This window comes from Oryctolagus cuniculus, chromosome 11 (assembly GCF_051225735.1).
Source record: "Oryctolagus cuniculus isolate XC-2025 breed Fujian yellow rabbit chromosome 11, ASM5122573v1, whole genome shotgun sequence".
Classification (NCBI taxonomy): domain Eukaryota; kingdom Metazoa; phylum Chordata; class Mammalia; order Lagomorpha; family Leporidae; genus Oryctolagus; species Oryctolagus cuniculus.
The window spans coordinates 3,217,593-3,236,869 of NC_142877.1; the positions used below are offsets into that span (position 1 = coordinate 3,217,593).

General features: G+C 60.8%; 1 long non-coding RNA gene across 1 annotated transcript; it reads right to left on the reverse strand.

Moving 5' to 3' along the window:
* Positions 1 to 541: 541 nt before the first annotated feature.
* On the reverse strand, positions 542 to 16,436 carry LOC149123296 (uncharacterized). The gene is made up of 3 exons (XR_016216477.1): positions 14,216 to 16,436; positions 12,247 to 13,320; positions 542 to 3,088 (listed from the first exon to the last, which is right to left on the reverse strand). It is a non-coding gene; the product is annotated as an uncharacterized LOC149123296 (long non-coding RNA).
* Between the last annotated feature and the right edge of the window lie 2,841 nt (positions 16,437 to 19,277).

The following is a 19,277-nucleotide window of genomic DNA, read 5'->3' on the forward strand; positions in this document are numbered from 1 at the left end:
GGGGGGCTTTCATTCCAGGGGTCCAGGCTCCGTGCATTCTAAAGTGATTTGGGGCTCCGTCGTGGCTCCAAATTCCAAGCCTTGGAAACGCCCCCTCAGGGTGTGGAGGGGACATTGAACAAGAGAGCACGGGCAGCCGAACCACAGACTGGGGTCTCACAGGAAGGAAGGCTGTTCAGAACCTGGCGGCTGCAGGGCCGGTGGTCCAGGGCTGCGGAGGCCGGGCTCCCAGCACCGGGGCTGAGTTATGCGTCCGTGAGCCGCAGCTCCTCCTGCCTCTCTCCCTCCTGGCTCTGCTTGCTCGCAGCGTCCACCCCGTCCCCACTGCCAACTACTCAGCCCCTTTGCACCCTGCACTCGATGGCACAGGGTGGGGGCGATCTGACCGGTTCACTGGGTCCACAGGGCCTCAGCGTCCAGCAGAGCCTCGTGGGTGTCCCCGCAGGGCCTGGCCAGCCCTGCATGGCAAAGCCTCCCCCAGGACAGGCTGCCGGGTCGGGGTCTGGGCCAATGCAGAGGTTCATGAGATCATCTCGTGTGGTTCTTGAACGAATTTTTAAGTTGTTTATTCCAACGAGAGTGACAGTGCAGCTCTGACACATCAAACACGTGTTTCCCTTAGACAAGTATTTAATCATCAATTTAAAAAATGCTAATTTTCTCCTAAAATCCACACGGGCAGGAGATGGAACCAGCATCGCTAAAATGATCCGCAGGAAGAATCGTGGAGCTGAGGACTGGCACTGCCTGACGGGCAGACTTCGCGGTAGCACGCGGGACCTGGGCCGGGATAGAAGGGAGCGGGAACCCAGAGGCCGAGCCACACAGACTCCCCTGACCGCGCCCAAGGCGCAAAACCGCCGAGTGGGGGGAGAAGCTTTGCGCCCAGTGACGCGCAGCAGCGAGAGCTCCGTCCCGTTCTTCACAGCTCCAGGAAAAGTAACTCAAAACGCAGCCCAGATGCCGATGGAAAACGGTTAGCACGTTAGAGGGAAAAAAAGGAAAAGCCTTGGGGCTTCGGGGTAACACTGAGAATTCTTAGATATGACACAAAATGGACAAAATCCCTAAAGTAAATTTCATTAAAATTGAAAACTTTCACTCTGCAAAAGGCCTTGTGAAGAATACGAAAACAAGCTTAAATAGGGAGCAAATATTGGCCAGACACACGTCTGATAATAAAGGCTGCAAGCCAGAATATATAAAGGACTCTCAACAGTAAAGAAAAAAAAAGAATTTAGTTCAAGCAAGACACACACACACACACACACACACACACGCCAACTGGGAAACAGACAGCAGACAGGAACAGAGGACCACAGTCACCCTCAAAGAGGTTCCACATCGCCATCAGGAAAACACGGGTGGAAACCAGGGGGCCACAGCCCTCCAATCAGGAGGGCTGTTTCAGAATCCCCACGCCATCAAATGCCAGCAAAGACCTAGGCAAACGGGTCGCCCACACACCAACGCCATGAAGGGGACGCAGGACAGTCGCGCCCAGACATGATGTCGGCTCTCCCGGAGAAACTAAGCGCGCACACCGGACGACCCAGCCGCTGTCCTCTTGGGCAGAGCCCCGGAGAAACGAAGGTGGATTTCCCGTTCTGAACCGCGAAGGAAGGGCCAGAGGTGCTTTATCTGAAGTAGGCAGACACGGGATGCAACCCAGACGTCCGCCAGCAGGCTGGCGATGTAGGAAAGCGTGGGGTCCCCACACGAGTCGCTGTCAGCGGGAGAAAGGAAGGCGCTGCCCGGCCACTCGGGGACCGTGTGCGGAGCAGAAGGCTGACCTTGCACGCTGTAGGACCCAGTGCGGGAGCATCCTCAAACCACAGAGACGACTCCACGCGTGGTCAGGGACGGGGAGCCCCCCGGGGCATCGTCGCCGTGTGGGCCCTTCCTGAGAGCACCAAGGCTGCGTGCATCCACAAGGGCAACATTACTTAGAAGCATGAGCACACGTGCCAACACGCATGCACACATACACACAGACACGCACACGCACACACACAGACACACACACGCACGTGCACACAGACATGCACACAGACACGCACGCACACACACACAGACACGCATGCACACCAACACACGCGCACGTGCACACAGACATGCACGCGCACGTGCACACAGACATACACACAGACACGCACGCGCACACACAGACACACACACACGTGCACACGCGCACCTGCGGCAGGTCTGTAGCCCCAGCCCTGCGTGGCACAGTGTGGGTTTCCTGCCCGTGGCCATGCACTCTCCTCAGTGACAGAAGGTGCTACCACTAGCAGAAACCGAGTGACGGGTCCGTGGGACCGCAGTGTGCTGTTCTTGCAACTCCCCATGGGTTTACAATTATTGAAAGATGGGGGGCCGGCGCTGTGGTGCAGCGGGTTAACGCCCTGGCCTGAAGCGCCGGCATCCCATACGGGTGCTGGTTCTAGTCCCGGCTGCTCCACTGCTGATCCAGCTCTCTTCTATGGCCTGGGAGAGCAGTAGAAGATGGCCCAAGTCCTTGGGCCCCTGCACCCACGTGGGAGACCAGGAAGAAGCTCCTGGCTCCTGGCTCCTGGCTCCTGGCTTCGGATCAGCCCAGCTCTGGTCGTTGCGGCCATCTGGGGAGTGAACCAGCGGAAGGAAGACCTCTCTCTCTCTGTAACTCTGTCTTTCAAATAAATAAAATAAATATTAAAAAAAAGAAAGAAAAAGAAACAGTTTCAAAAGCAGAAGAATATCAATTCGACAATAGCACGGGTGATCTGTGAGTAAACAAACAAACGTGATGACGCAGGTGTTCCTACGGCGTGGAATCTCTGGGCCGGCAGCCTCAGGCACCCCACCACGTCAGAAGCAAAGCCCTCGCTCTTCTCCAAAGCCCAGGTCTGAGCAGACTGAAAGCCCCAGCAGCCTCTGAATCCACGGAAGCCACTCCCTCAACGTCCAGAGGCCTGTCTCAACTCCGCTGAGGCCCAGCTGAACGGCACGGCAGACGTCCGTGTGGTGGGGGCGGCCGCAGACAGAGACACACACTGCATCAGGTGGAAGGCGTGCGCCCGCGAGAAGCACCATTGGTGTTTGTCCCCATCTGAAAGGAAGATACACTGCCAATTAAACCGCGACACAATGCTTTCTTATCACTGGGAATTTTTAATTTTACTTATTGACAGAGTTCTTTGAGACTCAGACAGATTTATATCACATATTACTGTCGTGCATACATAAAAATGAAAATACAAGTGCAATAAATTGGTTGTTATTCCTCCGGCTACTTTGCACTGACTCCAATGTCTCTGAACCTGATTCAACCCGGATTACCAACGTCTGGTTTACGTCCACGCCCCGTCCACCTCCGTCAGTCCATCCCCAAGCACTGGTGATGAGGCCCTTAGAAGGACCCAGAAGGCCGGCACCGCGGCTCAATAGGCTAATCCTCCACCTGTGGCACCGGCACCCCAGGTTCTAGTCCCGGTCGGGGCACCGGGTTCTGTCCTGATTGCTCCTCTTCCAGTCCAGCTCTCTGCAGTGGAGGATGGCCCAAGTGCTTGGGCCCTGCACCCCATGGGAGACCAGGAGAAGCACCTGGCTCCTGGCTTCAGGTCAGCGTGGTGCGCCGGCCGCAGCGGCCATCTGGGGGGTGAACCAACGGAAAAAAACAAGACCTTTCTCTCTGTCTCTCTCTCTCACTGTCCACTCTGCCTGTCAAAAAATTAATAAAAATAAAAAAATTATATACTGTCTGTCCACCATGGGCCCCTCCTCAGCAAGGTCATTAAACACAGGCTATCTGCCCAGGCCCACCATCCCTCCCACACCCACAATGCCCACAGGGGCCCCAGTAGGCTCCACGTCCGCCTCTGGACTCCCTCGGGCCAGACAGTGGTCAGTGGCGGGTTGGTTACAGGTGTTGCTACAGGGGGAACCTCAGGCTGGCCACTGCCCCTTGGGCTGTCCAGCCACACACAGCCGCAATTCTGCTAGGCCACAGGCTCAGTGACACACCGAGAGGGTCACACCAATGTCAGAGATACGTGAACACACGCCTTCTTACAGATCACGACACGCAGCGAGGGGCCGGTCAGAACCAGGTCAGGAGGAGAGCGAGGCAGGGACCACACCCGAGAGCAGCTCAGAGAAGTGGACAGAGAGGAGCCGTCCAAGGCAGGTGTCTAGGAGCTGTGACAGGGAACTCGGGGGCCACAGCCCCTGGCCATGTCTCTCAGCCTATCCTGCAGAGCCGAGCAGCCCCCAGGGCCCGGCGGTGCACACAGCAGAGGCGTCGTGCACGTCCGGGAGCAGCTCCGCCCCAGTGCCCTTCTCCCTGCCCGAGCACACGGAGCAATCACCGCCTGACCAGCCTCCGGCAGGCATGGCAGAGAAGGCGGGGGCAGACCCCATCGGCTTCCGACAGCCTCGGCCAAGAAATGGCACCTGCCCTCAGCCCACGCAGGTCAGCTCGCTGCGAGGTGGGGGGGTGGGGAGCCGGGTGCGATCGACCGCGCGCCCCGGAGACGACCAGAGCTGAGTGCGGCCGCTATGATGATGATGGAGAGGGGACCTGAGGCTCCAGGCCAGGCTGGGGATCGGAGCAGGGGAGGGGGAGGAGAGCGGTGGCCGGAGCGGGCAGCCCCTGGGGAGCGGGCGTGCCCCGGAGAGACCTCTGTGCCAGAGTGGCTGAATTACACCTGATTCCCACAAACGCTTTTGTTGAGCAAACACCGCCATGCCAGAATGGGGTTTTCAATCATTTAATTAGCCTTCCAGAATGCTCCAAAGCCGGCGCTGATCGCAAATGTAGAATCATACTTTTCATACGTCCTTAACTACATTACCGCCTCTGGGCAATCCTGCAGCTAATTGACACCATTTAACCTCTGAGGCTTGAGATTTTGAAAATGACGAGCGGAGGTCCAAAGAACCTTAGTGATTTGGTGGTCAGGGCAGGGTGGGACAGGCGTTGCAATGGTGCAGGCTCAGAGTGGGATGGGGGGGGGGGGTCTCTCTTAGAACAGCCGTGCCCCTGGGAGCAGAGGAGCACTGCCGGGCTCCTGCCCAGCGCTGGCTCTGTAGATGCCCGGTTGGCCTCACTCCCCGCTGGGGCCACGTGGATGAAGGAGGAGCCACGTGGATGAAGCTGCTGCAGCCTCAGGCTGACCACGGCAGGTTGCCCGAGCTCCCTGACACAGGATTCCCAGCCCTGGCTCAGCTCAACCGCCAGGGAGGCAGAGGGAAGTGTTCGGGGCGGGAAGCTAACGAGGCCCCCAGCTGTCCCTGCAGAGTGGGAGCTACCAAGAGAAGCTGAACTGGCTGAGTCTGAGGAATGTGCCTGGACCTCGGGATGTGCCTAACACCTCTGCACTGGGGAGCAGAAAGAGCGAGCAGTCACACGCAGTGCAGTGAGGAAGGCCAGGTACGCCTGTCTCGCTCACGGGTGCCTCGTTAGTGCACTCCCAAAACAAAAGCAAACAGGTTGCTGAGGGCGTAGGGAAGCCACGTCAGAGCAGGTCCACGTCAGTAATCTCAGTATTGCCTGTCGTGGGATCCAAGTGTTTGGCTTTTGGGAAGGAGACTCAAAATGACAGAGGCTTCAGCAAGACAGACGTTTGTCACCATCGGGACACAGGCAATCCAGGGACGGGCGGTGGAGCCACAGAGCCAAGCCCCAGGCTTCAAGCTGGCCGCTGTCCCGCCATAGCAGGCACTCACAGGGTGCACAGGGGCGTGGGGCCGGCACCGCTTCCCTCTAAAGCAGGACACAGAAACCACACCGCTCACTTCTGCTCTCAGCTCTTTAGCCAGAAGTTAGTCTTCCGGCCACACCTGGCTCTGAGAGAGGCTGGAAGGTTCTGTTTCTACTCTGGGTGGCCCTGTGTTCCACTAACAACCTGAGCGCTCGGTTTCATGAGACAGAGAGGACGGGCCCCCACCGATGCTGTCCCCCGGGAGTCTGGAGCCAAATTCTGACTTTTCACCCCGGAATGAGCCCATCACCTGTTTAGCTGAAAGCTCAGAGAATGAGGAGTCCTTGGACTGACATCAAGAGGGAGCTTGGCCGGCACCGTGGCTCACTAGGCTAATCCTCCCCCTTGCGGCGCCGGCACACTGGGTTCTAGTCCCGGTCGGGGCGCCGGATTCTGTCCCGGTTGCCCCTCTTCCAGGCCAGCTCTCTGCTGTGGCCCGGGAGTGCAGTGGAGGATGGCCCAAGTGTTGGGCCCTGCACCCCATGGGAGACCAGGAGAAGCACCTGGCTCCTGCCATCAGATCAGCACTGTGCGCCAGCCACAGCGCGCCGGCTGCAGCGGCCATTGGAGGGTGAACCAACGGCAAAGGAAGACCTTTCTCTCTGTCTCTCTCTCTCACTGTCCACTCTGCCTGTCAAAAAAAAAAAAAAAAAAAAAGGGGGAGCTGCAGTATCTACCGCAAAGGAACACCACGACCTTGACCTTGAACTCACAAGTGCATTCTGGGCCCCAGAGCTCAGGACCGAGCTGCCGTCTGTCCCACCATTGGCTCTCAGGCTGACCACGGAGGACAGAAGTCTAAGGAGGCCACTCCCCGCTCCCTGGAGATTTCCAGCCCTCGCTCCCCCAAACTTCAACCCAGGCAGCGCAGCCCAGGGGCATTGCTGATGGAACTCAAGTCACCAAGCAGCCGACTTTACGGCAGGAAAATCATTCTGGATCATCCAGGCGGGCAACGGTAGTCGCGTGGGGAAGGCCAAGAAATGCAGCCACAGAAGACAGGAGAGAAACAGACGGGGGAGGAATAGAGAAAATCAGCGTGTGCAAGGAACTTGATGGCCCTCGCTGGCCCTGAAGGGGCCGTGAGCCAGGGATGTGGAGCCTTGGGAAGCTGAGGAAGCGCCCAGGCCCCAGCTACAAAGAAAGCCGGGACCTGAGACCACAGCCACAGGGAGCCGGGCCGTGCCAACGACCCAAATGAGCCTGGACGCAGATTCCGCCCCTGAGCCTGGAGAGGGTGCAGCCCGGCCCTGAGCACAGGGGCAGCTGAGCCCCAGCTCTGTGCCGTCCATTCCTGGTGGGGGGCTGCTGTGGAGAAACGGGACAGAAGTCCCTGCCCGGAACACGGAGGAGGAGCAAGAGGGTAGCAGAAGATGGCTGTGGACAGAGAGAGCCCGGCTTAGCCCACGTCCCGCCGCTGTAGCAAAAGGCCAGACCCGGGCTGCAGAGAGGAGGTTTCTTTAGCTCGCGGTTTTGGAGGTTCCAGGGCACAGCCCTGGCATCGCCTCTGGGGAGGACCTCGGGGTGGATGATGTCACGGCGGCGGGAGCCCCTCCCAGAGTCATCATGAAGGGAGCCAGGAAGCGGGCGAGAGACCGGGCTGGTCTGCTCTGACACCTCTCTTGCAAGGACTAACCTGGAGTCCACAAGAACCAGGTCGGCTTCGGCCACAGACTCCCTCCCCCAGGTCCTGCCTCCCACAGGCCCCGCCTCCCACACTGCAGACCCACCTCCCAACACAGGAACCCCCAGGGGAACATCCTCAACCCATACCCGAACCATAGCAGAGCCCCAGGCCCGGGTCCTGTGACTTGCAGGCAGGAGGGGGCGGGGTCTGTGGGCAGCTGCTGCTGCTGCCCACCTGCTCAGCAAGGCTCCGGGCAGCTGTTCCAGGACAAAGGCCCTGTGGGATTCTCCAGGCCACTGGGCGGCTGGCAGGGAGCAACCTCAGAGCCAGGTCCAGGACAGCGCTGGGCACTGAGGAAGGCAGTCAGGGCTGAGCATAATCCCGTCCCGGTCCCTGCAGGTGCCCAGCGAGCCACGCGGCGGCCTCTGGGCCTGGGATCGAGCAGCCTGGGCGTCGCGCGTGGGAGGAGGAGGCGGCGGTGCGGGGTCTTGCTCCAGCACGAGTCCTTGCCGTGAACTTGCCTCCCCTCCCTGAGCGTCCGTTTTCTGAGCTCAAAACCGGGGAAACAGGAAGAGGGACTTGCGAGTCTCCTGTGCCTCCTGCGCTCCCACCCAAGCCTGCCCCCTCATCCCACAGCCCCTCCCCACTGCTTGCTGCGTCCAGCCCTGCATTCATGACTACACACGGACACTGTCTGTTCCCTTTTCCTTCCTGGCAACCATCACATGGGGCCGCCCCGGTCCGCCCCGGGCAGGGGGCTGGCTCCACACGGAGGTGCCTGTGTACGGATCAGCGTTGGCACACACCACCTTAAATCATCTCAAAAACTGACTTTGGGTGAGAGCTTGACAGGTGAGACGTGTTCTCCTGCTGGAAAGAAGCACGGGACTGCCCAGGGCAACCCCACAGCAGCCGCGCACCCAGAGATTGAATGAGCCCTAAGCATCAGCTGCGGGCAGCAGCGCGAGGGGCCCTGCCAGCCCCGGAGCCGGAGCCGAGCCACAGCCCCTGGATCTCGGCGAGGCTCGGGGCCAGCACGACCGGAGAAGCAGCCTCTTCTCCCCGTCGGGGGATGCTTGAGGTCAAGTGCAGAGTCTGCGGAGATCCGAGTGCGTTCACCTCCTTAGCAACCCAGAGGTGACGAGAAGTGTGACAACAGAAAGGCCCGGTCGGAAATAAATGGGAGAAGATATTTCCAGAAGATGCAGCCATGTCTGGGGCACACAGGAACGATGCTGCACTCCCCTGAGCGTCAAAGGAGAGCAGGGGAGGGGCCGGCGCTGTGGCGTAGCAGGTAAAGCCGCCGCCTGCAAGGCCAGCATCACTTGTGGGCGCCGGTTCAAGTCCTGGCTGCTCCACTTCTGATCCAACTCCCTGCCAGTGCACCTGAGAAGGCAGTGGAAGATGGCCCAAGTGCTTGGGCCCCTGCACCCGTGTGGGAGACCTGGACAGAGTTCCTGGCCCAGCCCTGGCCCAGCCCTGGCCACTGCGGCCAACTGGGGAGTGACCCAGCAGATGGAAGAACTTTTTCGCACTGTGTCTCCCTCTGTTTCTAAATAAATAAATAAATCTTGAAAGAAAGGAAGACAGAAAGAAAGAGCGGGTGAAACCCAGGGAGCGCATCTCTCCCTGCTGCAGCCTGGCGATGTGGGCGGTGGCCTTGGTCGGGCATCAAGGGGGGCGCTGAGAAACAGGTGTCTGCGACCCCTCCACAGACGTGTCAGAGGGCAAAGTTCACGGAGCCCCAGCTGGCGGCACTGGCCGCGCGATGGGTCATCTGGAGGCACAGCCAGTCATAGGCACCATTCACAGTGATGGAGTGGTGTGTTAAAGCCAGACAACAGTCCAGCATCAATAAATAAATAAATAGTTAAGTCTCCAACAGAAGCGGCTTGGCCGGGTCAGCCGTGGGCGTGCGGGGCAGCCGCGTGAAATGCCGCATCCACCGCGTCATCAGTGGGAAACAGCCAACTGCCCAGTGCAGTTGCTCAGACCCAAGCCCCGGCCCCCGACCCCCGCCCGGTGTGGAGAGCGCTGGAGGGACCTCAACGTCCACCTTGACAGTGGGGACAGTGGTCCTGTGTCGTTTTCTACACTCCAAGGCACATGAACGCGCTTTCCATTTTAAGGAAGCGAGTGGATTGAAAGAGGAACCAAGAATGCGGCTCCCACAGGTGCAGCCGTGCTGGGTGGGAGGTAAAGCCGACCCCGACCTCTGCCCCCAAGGCAGAGGCTACCTCCCACCACCCTGCGGCAGGGTCCACTTCACACCCCAGCCCGGGGCCCCCAGACACTCCAGGCCTGTGTCCCTCGGAGGGTTGGGGTCCTGTGACATGGAGGAGAGGGGGCGGGGCAGGGTGAGCAGCTAGAAGCCCCTCAAGGCCAAGACTCCTGGAGCCAGACCAGGGGGCCACGCATAGTCAGCAGAGGTCCTGGCCCTGTCTTCTGCCTGGTGAGATCTGATGGACCCCGCCCCATGGGGCTCTCCGAGGACCCCCAAGCTGCCACCCAGGAAGGTCAGGCCCCGTGCTCCGGAGCCCGGGCCCTGCAGCGGGAGCAGACCCCGGCCACCAATCACCGCTCTGGTGGGGAGGGCTCTGGCTAGAGGGGAACTCTGGGTACAGCAGTGGGCCTGCACCACGTACTGGGGAGGGGGCACGGGAGCAGGGGCTGTCTCCCCTGACCCCAGAACCACTGGGGAGGGCCCTGGGTACAGCAGCCTAGGGCTGGGAGCCCGGTGGGCATGGACGCAGGAGTGTGTGGAGCTGACCTGCTGTGCGCCCCGTGCTCAGACGAGAAGCCCAAGCCCACATCAGCCCAGAGCTTAACCCAGACCCTGGCTCCCCTGCGCCCCCACTCTGACATCCTCGTGGCCCAGGGGCATGGGCGCGCCCCCACCCCACCCCCACAGAGCGTGTGGAGCCTTTTGCCGTCTCTGGGACGCAGATCAAGGCCGATCCTGCTCCCAGCAGCTCCCAACGTCACGGCCAGGCTCACCGCGGGAGAGCATCTTGCCTTTCAGCAGTGCCCTTGTGCGCTGAGCGCGGCCAGGTCCTCCAACGCCCACGGGCGCACTCATAAAGCCTGCCTTGTTCGGCAGGACGGAAGGCAGCCAAAGGCCCCCAACGTATTTTCTGGCACGGCCCCGGCGATGTGTAGGATGAGGAAGTGCACCTGGCGACTGTTTGCTCAGCGCTCGGGGCCGGACACCGGCAGAAGTTCAGCGCGCCCTGGAAACTGAGGGGGCCTTTCACAACGCGAAACCCACACGTCTTCCAATGGCTACAACGGCTCACATCCTGCTGGAAAAACACGGGCGGGGGGGGGGGGCAGGAAAGCCATGCAGAAACCAAGAATGTGCCCCCAGGCCCAGCCCCAACGCCACGCCTCTCAAGCAACCCACCGGCCAGAACCTTCTCCCCTCTGCAGCGGCAGCAAAGGCCATCGGTTCTCACGAGAGCTGAAAGCGCTGCCCCCACCCCCACTGCACTCATGGGGAAACTGAGGCTGAGGGTTCTTTCTAACCACACACCCAACCCAGGGCCCCTGGCTCTCGCCCAACGTATATCACAAATCCTGGAGTCTGAATGAGGTCTCAGTCTAGTTAGCGGTGGAAACAGTGGGGGTGTCCAGCAGGCGAGGGGGCCCCGAGACCGCGGAATCCCAGTCGGCAGGAACAAGGAAGGCGCTGCCCAGTCCAGCAGGATTCAACACACGCAACCCTCAAACGAAGAGTGACAGCGATGGGGACGCCAAGGGGCCCCTCGGGGAGCGCCTCTGTGGTGCTGGGCAGCGCTGGATGGGACAGCACCCGGCTGCATGTGTCCACATGTGATCAGCAAACACGTGTGCACACACACACACGTGCACACAAACCCTGGTAAAACCCACGGAGGCCTGCAGCACCGCTCCCTGCTGGTGCCAATGTCCATTTCCTGTCTTTGAGAAGATGCCGTGGCCACATACATCGCCACCATCCCGGAGGCTGGGGGAAGGTTCCATGGACTCCCTAGAGTTGCGACTTCTTATAAGTCCCAAGTTATTTTCAAATAAAAGGGTTTAAAGGCACAAGTGGGGCGGCATGCTGGCACAGCTGGGTAAGCCGCTGCTTGCGAGGCCCGCATGCCACCTGGAGTTCAAGTTCCCATCCAGCTTCCTGCTGGTGCAGCTGGAAGAGCAGCAGACGCCGGCCCAAGTGCTGGGCCCCAGGGCGGAGGCCCAGATGGAGCTCCAGGTTTCAGCCTGGCCCAGCCCCAGCTGTTGCAGTTGTTGGAGAAGTAGATCAGCAGATGGACACGGACACTCTCCCTCCCTCTCCCTCTCCCTCCCTCTCCCTCTCCCTCTCCCTCTCCCTCCCTCTCCCTCTCCCTCTCCCTCTCCCTCTCCCTCCCTCTCCCTCTCCCTCCCTCTCCCTCTCCCTCTCCCTCTCCCTCCCTCTCCCTCTCCCTCCCTCTCCCTCTCCCTCTCCCTCCCTCTCCCTCTCCCTCTCCCTCTCCCCCTCTCCCTCTCCTCCTCCCCCTCTCCCTTCTAAATAAATAACTAGACCTTGCTAAAAAGTACACACCCAGAAGGTGACCATTCTCTGCCACCTGCCCCGTCTGAACCACTGCGGTCTCGTACCCGGTCATCCTGCCCCTGCCTTTGTCCTCCTCTCCCAGGGCTCCCGGTCCCAGGGAGGTACAGGCTGGGTGCATCAGCACGGCCAACAAGGGCCTGTGGATCTGCCCACCGGCTGCTGCCCCAGGGACTCCCCGCACCCACTCCCTGGCTTGACCGACCCACATCAGAACACTTCTGGCTCGCCTGCGGCCACCTCTGACCCAGCCCCAGTACTGGCTCTGCAGAGAGGCCTCCCCAGCGGCTCTCTAGGGTACCCACCCAGGAGTGGCCGTGCAGGGGCATCCACGGGATGTGGGCGTGAACCTCGTCCGCAGCTCACCCGAGGCGACACTGCTGAGCTGTGCGTTTTACCACATGCGGTTCTTCCCAGCGAAAGAGAAACAGCACAGAGCTAAGCACGCCTCCTCCTGGAGGCCATTCCATCGCCCTGTTTCCTTTCTCCAGACACGCCACTGGCCGGTGTACTTGTTAATTAGCCCTTCCTGGACACACCCTGCACACGCACAAGCCCTCCGCTGGGCCGAGACCTGCACAGCAGCGCACTCTGTGTGCCCAGTGTCCAGCGGCGGGCCTGGCGCGACACGCCCAGCACCATGTCCCCAGCTTGCAGCACCTTGTGAGCACGGGAGGACCCCGTGAGCACCCACAAGGACCCCATGAGCACCCCATGAGCTCCCTGTGTGCACCCGTGAGCGCCCCCGAGCTCCCTGTGAGGGTCCTCTGAGTGCCGTGTGTGCTCTGAGCTCAGACGCCAGACGCTTTCTCTACTCCACATCCTGCTCTTGTGTCTTGATCAGAATGAGGTCAGTTCCTCCCGAAACAGCCCAGCTGCTGAGCTGACCCGCTTGTGGACCACTCCTCCGTGAGGCTGAGGGATGCCGTGGCAGCCCAGACAGCCGCAGCCCAGCTCTGGGGGCCACTCCATCCCAGAGGAGGTTACGGACACAGAACGAGGGAGGGTCTCGCACGGCTGGTAAGGAGACTGCCCAGGGAGCAGAGCCCAGATCCGGGAGGAGAGGACCTGTCTGAGCTGCACATGAGTTTCAGGCAACAGAGGAAGTGCAGGGCTGGGCAGGGCAGGGGCAGCGGGGACTCCAGGCTGTGCGAGGGCTGACTTCAAGCAGCAGAGAAAGTTTGCCCAGAGGTCGCGTGACTGGCGTGGGTTCTAACAGGATCCCAGTGGCTGCCGGGTGAGAAAACCGGCGGATGTGATGACAAGACAGGTGGACAGGCGCGACCTGGACTCGGGAGATGGTGACGGGATTCCAGCTGCACTTCAACGTGGAGCCACTGCTGTCAGGTCTGGGACACAGAGGGGAGTCCGGGGTGGACCTGCAGGGACAGGCAGGGCAGAGTGGAAATTTGCACAAGAGGAAGACCAGCTGGGGAGAGGCGCGTTCAGCCAGGAGTGCTGAGGAGGTGGGGAGGGGCAAAGGTAAGCACCGTCTCACCGCGGCACCCGACCAGGCACGGAAGGTCTAGCAACCTCGGAGTCCCAGACGACGCAAAGAACCAGCCAAGATGGAGCCGCGGGGGCCACCAGGGGGGCAGAGCCTGGGGCCAGCTCTGTGGCGTAACAGCTAGAGCCGCTGCCTGCAACACCAGCGTCCCATATGGACTCCAGTTCGAACCCCACTGCTCCACTTCTGACCCTGGGAAAGCAGCTGAAGATGGCGCAAGTGCCGGGGGCCCTGCACCCACATGGGAGACGTGGATGCAGCTCCTGGCTTCAGCCTGGCCCAGTCCTGGCCACTGCGGCCATTTGGGGAGTGAACCAGTGGATGGAAGACCTCTTTCTCTCTCTCTCTCTCTCTCTCTCTGACTCTCCCTCTCTGCAATTCTACCTTTCAAACAAATAAAATAAATCTTAGAGAGAAAGCAGGCCTGGGGGACAGACGAGAAAAGGCGGGTGATGTGCTGTCCGCCATCACTGACTGGGGTGAGCCTAAGGGACTGACCGTGCGGCGTGGTGGCCTCGGTGGCGCGGGCCTGCAAAGGTCAGGGGGAGCGAAGGCTGAGTTCTGGGGGATCTGAAACTCGAGGTGGGAACTGTCGGCTCAGAAGACTGAAGTGGGACGGGGAGCCGGAGGTGGCCAGAGCGGGGCTCCTGCAGGAGGAAACCCCCTCCGTGGGGGAGGGGCCCCCACCGGCTTTCTCAGGCTCCCAGAGAGGTCGGTGGGAGGCGGGCACACGGACGGAGATTGCATTTCCTAAAGAAATCCGTTACCTGGCCGGGTGGTTCAGGCTGCAGAGTAAGTTCTCACAGAGTGTTCGGCCAGCCAGGGAGGTGTGCTTCAGGGCAGTTCAATAAATATCGGTAGATGGATTGATTTTCAAGTGTGGCTCCTGCTGAACTTGAACACTCCAGGGTGTTTATAATTGGAGGAGTCTCGCCGCATCCACCTGGGGAAGCCAAGTCCTTAGAACCCGTTTGCTCTCCAAACTGCCCCCCCGCCCCGACGGCCCTCAGCCGGGCCTCCGGTTCAGTTAGCACTTTGGAATGGGAGAGGCCTGAGTTAACGAGATTTGACTGTGCGCACGGCTTCACATGAAGCCCAAACGCCGGACGATGGAATGCGTCGGGTTAGCAGAGACAGGCAAACACCTCTCACACCCGCCTTCGAGGGGCCACCTGCACCGGAACTGTGCCCCCCCTTGGTTCTGCTGGGTTTTCAGAACCTGCATGGTCTGGGGCGGATTGAGCCTGAGACTGCGAGAAGCCGTGGCCTTCCCAATAGAGCTTGTTGAGCAAACAAGCACACCCAGAGGGTGGGGCCCCCCACGCTGCGGTGCCGTGTGCCCTCCCACCACGGGGGTCTTGATAAAGAAGAGGCAGGTGTGGCAGGTACGTGTTGGGAGCCGCAAGTTTGTGTCTCTAACAAGCTCCTGGTGGAGCCCAGGTCCAGGCCACCTGGAGGAGGGAGGCATTTCGGATGCACGGATCTGCAGGACGGAAGCCAGCACTTGGAGCTGACGGAACCACGGGGCACGTTTTGTTATCTCGTCCGCCAGCAGGGCGGGGCTGAGCCAGGCAGCTTGGAGGAGGGCAGGCGGCCGGGCAGGGTGAGCGGCGGTCCCTTCCACCCTGAGCCCTCCAAAGGGGCAGGTCCTTAACAGGGCAGGGGACTCGTGCAACCAACTTCCCGCTCTCATGGGAGCCTGGTAGCAGGAGGGGACGCTCCGGGCAGGCTGAGCCCACCGCCAAGCCCGCAGAGGTGCGGCTGTAACTGCCAGCCCCGGGCTCCGAGTCTGTGAAAGCCAGCTCATCAGCTCTTCCCGGCCATGCAGGCTGCGTCACCGCTGAACTTGGACGGCCAACCCTGAGACAGATGGCGAGCCGGGTACACGAAAACAAACCCTACGTGGCGCTGGGGGATGTGGCCAGGGGACAAAAGAGGCGATGGTTTCACTCAGCATCAGAGCCTGTACCCAGCTGTGCTAACGCGGGCCAGGCGAGGCCACCAGCACGGCAAACAGCAGCTTCTCGCGGGTGGGGCCTGAGGGAGAACCTGGAGGCTCAGGTCGCGGAGCAGACAAAAGGCCCAGTGTCTTCCCTCCCTCCCGATTCGAGGCAAAGCAAGGCCGGCGGGAGGAGCGAAGTTCATTTTTCCTGTGCTTCTGGGAGATCACCTGCTGTGGCCACCAGTGCCACGGAACGCCCACGCCCCCGGACACAGCGCCCCCACACCTGGACCAACACCCCTGACCTTCATGTGGAATGGCACATGCGGGGGCCCCAGCTGAGCTGGTTGAGTCAAGACCTCAGTGCCCTTTCGATGGGTGCCCTCTTCAAAAGCGCTTCTCGCGCTCCTTGATCTGGTCCGTGTTGTCAACGAGAAACAGCCCGGCCCAGGAACACTCAGTAAGCAAATGCTGGGGTCCGAGATGCTCACGGGGACGCGAGGTCCGGCCAGGCGGCATGGACGGTGCTGGGAGGACCTAGGAACTCAGGGCCAGCCCCTCCCGGTCGCTAAGTCGGCTCTCACCTTTGTCCTGCCTCCTCCTGGCCCTGGCCAAGCACTGGGGCCTCTGATCTGACCTCCGAACCCCCCCTCCGCCCCACGTGAGCACCCCAGGCCCTTCACTTGCTCACCGCCAGGTGGCCTCCCCAGACCACCTGGCCCTTCCTCGCCACCAGCTGAGCAGAGACCCCACCCCAGCAATGGCCTGGAAAAACATCTCCACCCCCAGCAAAACGCCTGCACGGGAGCTGTCTGGCCGAGACAGGATGTTCGCATCTCAAACGCGCCTCTGAATACGCAATTGGTTATCTGCCCATCATTTATTTGCTATGCATGAGATTTCCGGGCACGGCTGGTGATTTTCTCTCATAAACAGATGCCCCAAACTTCCTCCCTCCCTCTCTCTGTTAAACCCAACATCTGGGCCATCTGCATGGATGTGCGTTCAGGGGGGCCGGAGGCACGGCCGGGGGAGGCGAGCTCTGGCCCTGGCACAGCCTGAACCTTCTGGGGACGGTGGGCAGGTGGTCAGGGGTCCCCCAGGCTCAGTTTCCTGGAAAATACGAAGCCAGTGTCGTCCCCACCAGCTGCCCAGCCCGGCTGCTGTGAAGAGGATTAAATGCAAGACGCAACTGCTTTGAAAAATCACAAACTGTGACATGGACACAGCACGCGGCCCGGGGCCTCTAGAGCGCACCTCGGCAGGCTGCAGACCCAGTGGGAGCTGCCCAGGGTCGTCGCCACGGCTCTCAAAAGTGGAGGCAGAAAGACACAGTCCTTGACCACGTAATGATCCAGTCACTCCCAGCTCGCTGCGGGCTGAGGATGGTGCTCTGAGCCTCTGGCGCACCGGTTCACCGAGTTCCCAGCACCCTCTGAGGCTGACATTGTCACGACCCCCGTCTTCCAGAAAGAAGCTAAGAGGTCAGCTGCTTACAGAATAGGACGGCCAGGGCACGGTGGCCCCAGGACTTGTCCCGGGTCTGGCCGACTCCGGAGCTCAGGGCTCGCCCGTTAGACCCCGCTAGAACCCCAGCACCATCCCGACGCTGAGCAGCCCCCTCCCTCTCTGGGTCTCGGTTTCCCTCCCTGCAAGAGAGACGGAGCACGATCACAGGGCAGTGTGAGGGGCGAGCCCGGGCGAGCTGTGCTCCTCGGGAGAACACTGGGCTGAGAGCAAACTGCAAGTCTCACAGGAAGTACTCAGTGGCTCTGCCTCCTGCTGCGCCCTGGCTGTGGGGACAGGCCATGGAGAGAGAAGAGCTTCCTGGACTCACTGCGTAGCCCCCGATCAGACAGTCAGCTACAACAGGGAGGCAACTCGTAGCTGGGGAGCTGGGGAGCTGGGGAGGGGGCTGTTTCAGGCGATTTCCGCCCCCCCCCCCGGTTCTTCCTGTTTTGTTTTGTTTTTCTGGTCTTTCGCCTTTCCAGACTGATTTGCAAGCTTGTTGTCATGGCAACGCTGGTTTCTCTCTCCCCACTCTACTGTCTCAAGAGGGTATCCATAGCAACAAGAATACCTGCGGCCTCCCAGTGCCTGTGGACCCATGGAGTTGAATTACGTTGAGACAACTTTTTCCATGGCAGCCCGTTTAGCACCTGAGAAGCCCAGTGACGGCACCTGCAGCCGTCAGTGGTGGCCGCAGCATGGAGAGCTCCGAAACTTGGTGGCACCTCCCGCTGCTCCAAAGGTCAGCGGGGGGACATTCTTCCGGTCTCAGCTGGGCTCTCCTGTGCACCTGCAGAGAGCTGCTCACCTGGTGGGGTCATCCCACGTGCTCGGGGTCCTCTGCAGACCGGGCTGGGTGTCCCATGTGGGACAAGCCTGCAACAGACCACCCTGACTTCCACACGGAAGCCCACAGAGCTGGTAAGGCTCGGGTTTGGACCTGGCCTGTCATCACTTCCCCCGTAGTCCACTGGTCACGGCAAGCCCCAGGCTAAGCTAGCTTCAAGGGGTAAAGAGACAGAATCCACCTGTTGATGGGAGAGTGGAGACGTCCCCTTGCAGAGCTTAGGGGAGAGGAGGGAAGGAGGACTGTGGCTGTGTCCATAGCCCGACTACTGCATCATCCCTCCACACCGAGTGTGGGGAGACTCGGGCGCCACTAGCATACCACCCAGGCTTCCACAGTCGAGATGCCGTCTCTGCAGACACGGAGAGGGACCCCAGGATCCCCCGAGTCTGGGCCCCCACTTTCTCATGGCCCGTCAGAGCTTTTCAGCAGTGCTGCTCCCCCCTTAGTCACTTGAACCACGCGGACCGAGGAGACAGCGGGCCCCCACGGGAAAACAGATGTGCTGTCCCCAGGAAAAGGGACATGGAGTGCGCGACAGCCACAAACAACGTGACGGCGGCAGTGCCCCCCACCCCCCACAGCGGGGACCCATGCTGGGCACAGTCAGCCCTTTCGCAAGAGGAACGGGGAGCAATTGCCTATCAAGGAAGCCTCTTCCGACTGAATCTCCGGCAAATGTCAGGTTCCAGCAACACTGTGTTAATGCGCAAGTTCTAGAAACCTCAGCCATCCTAATCCTCGGGGGGGGGGGGGGGACACAGATGGTTCCTCCTGGCCTTGTAGGATCCTGTGCTTGGATCCGTCTGGAGAGGAGGGGCCCGGCCCCTGTGCCCGTGTGGGGTTCACCACCAGTCCGACTGTGGTGGTGCAAACCACAGCAGCCGCCGGCTAAGGTGTGCGTCCCGTGTGCCGGGGCCACCCTCACTCACTTCACGGGTCACCCTGTGACTCATGTCCCTGGGCAGTGGATGCAGACGCCAATACGGACTGGCAGATTTCCAGGAGCTGATCCACGCGGGGCAGTGTGCTTGGGCTCCTGTAGGCTAGCTCGGACGTGGCCAGGTCCCAGGTTCAGACACATCAGCCGTCACCTCTCTGTCCGTCGGATAGGAGCAAATTCCAGTTTACGTGGAGCAGCTGAGACACCCCAACATCTACAATTGCACCTGACACCCCATAGGGGGCAGCAGTGAGTCTGCCAAGTTCACCCTGGTGGCCTGAGAGCCGCCCTTTGCTGAGTCTGTTGTAACACCCCAGGTTCCTGGAGTGGCCGGAGAGGTCGCTAACGGACTCCCTGCCAGCTACGAGGAACCAGAGACAAGAGAGCAAGAACCAGGGAGTCAAAAATAAGAGGAACTTCCTCCGCATCAGACCTTCCTGAGCAAGGTGGCGTTTGCACTCAAGAACTCGAAAACCCTCCCGTGTGCACCTGCCTGCGGCAGGAAACACCGGGCAGGGCAGAGCCAGCTCTCCCCACAACGCCCTTCCCCGCGGGGCCGAGGAGAGGGCTAACCCCTCTTTGCAGCAG